We start from the raw sequence: 1473 nt of genomic DNA, 5'->3' as shown, positions 1-1473 counted from the left end.
TTGCATGAAAGGGGGAAAATCATAAGTATACATACATGTTCAGTAAGTCAGTGTCTTGTTCAATCACAGTGACATTTTAAAATCAGGTATACATGGCTAAAAAAGTGAAAAACAATAATCTCTTCAAAGGTGCCTTCCTGACCTCTGTCTAAATTAGGGGGCCCCATCATTGTCTTCCACCTTCCCTGCTTGTACCTTTCACAGCACTTACATTTTGTAATTATGATTGTTTCCTAGTTTAAGGTTTGTCTCTCCCACTGAAGAGTGAGTTAGACAAAGCATTTCAGATCTTGCCTGCTGGGTTCCCTGCTGTGCCCCCATGCAGCGTCTTAATAAGTACACACACTAGGATGCTGTAACAGAGAGGATCCCAAACACCCAGTCTGAGTAACATAGTTTATTTCTCCCACAGGTAATAGTGTGGGCAGGTGGTCCAGGTTGGCTTGGTAGTTTGAAGGTGATTTGAAGTCTCCAGGCTCCTCAGACCATTTCCTTACTTAGCCACAGAAAGGACAACTTTAAAAACCCTTACCCAGAGTAATTCTACTCTCCTTGACCTCAGCTCTGGGGTCTAGCCTATCCCAGACCACTTTCACCCCAGCAAGAATCCGTGTGGCTTTCCAAACCATAGGGCAAGTTCCCTGAGATGAAAGCCTCTCACAATGACGCAGGGCCACTGCATGCACTTTCTTGTCTGTCATTATCAAATATTACTTTTCTCCAGTGGCTACATCTGTCCACATCCCTGACATTTGGGCAAGTTATTTCACATTTCTGTGCCTCCATTTCTTCATTTGTAAAATGGGGATACCATAGTTTACCTCCTAGAGTTGTTATAAGGATTAGATAAGCATAAAGCTTTTAGACCTAACACACACTAGGTGGTCATTAAATAATAATCAGCATTACTATCCTGGATTCTGTCAGCTTCCCCATGAGGTAGGTGGGAAGGCATCACCTCATTTTCAGAATGAAAGACCAAAGAGCTGAAGCAATTTGCTCAAGGCCATGGTGCTGGCAGGTGGCCAAGTATAGGTTTACTCCAGACCTGTATCTCAGTTACCTCATGATAAAATTGGGGCGATTATAGCAACCCCCCCACCTAGAATTAAGTTATGAGAATCCAATGCCATCAGCAATCAAGTGACAGGCGCACGGAGGGCCCTGTTCAAAGGTCTGTGCCCTTTCCTTTCATGGTGCCCCACCCTGTCACACCAGCACCTTCACGGAGCCACTAGGGATCCCAGCTGCCCTGCTCTTGGCAGCCCTAGGGTCAGCTGCTTCTGTTTGGTTGGCGGGGACAGCTGGGCGGACAGAGAGGCGCATTGTGTCTGTCCTCTGGAGCTCTGTTGTCAGAGCCTTCTCCCTGGGTCCAGCCCCAAGGCACTCCCAGCTGTCGCTTGGGCTTGTCTTGGCTTCTGGGGTGGGGGGAGGGGAAGACAAGGGAGTGTGCAGATACCGGACTGCACCGTG

This window comes from Manis javanica, chromosome 3, assembly GCF_040802235.1.
Source record: "Manis javanica isolate MJ-LG chromosome 3, MJ_LKY, whole genome shotgun sequence".
Lineage (NCBI taxonomy): Eukaryota > Metazoa > Chordata > Mammalia > Pholidota > Manidae > Manis > Manis javanica.
This window is presented reverse-complemented; position numbering follows the sequence as displayed.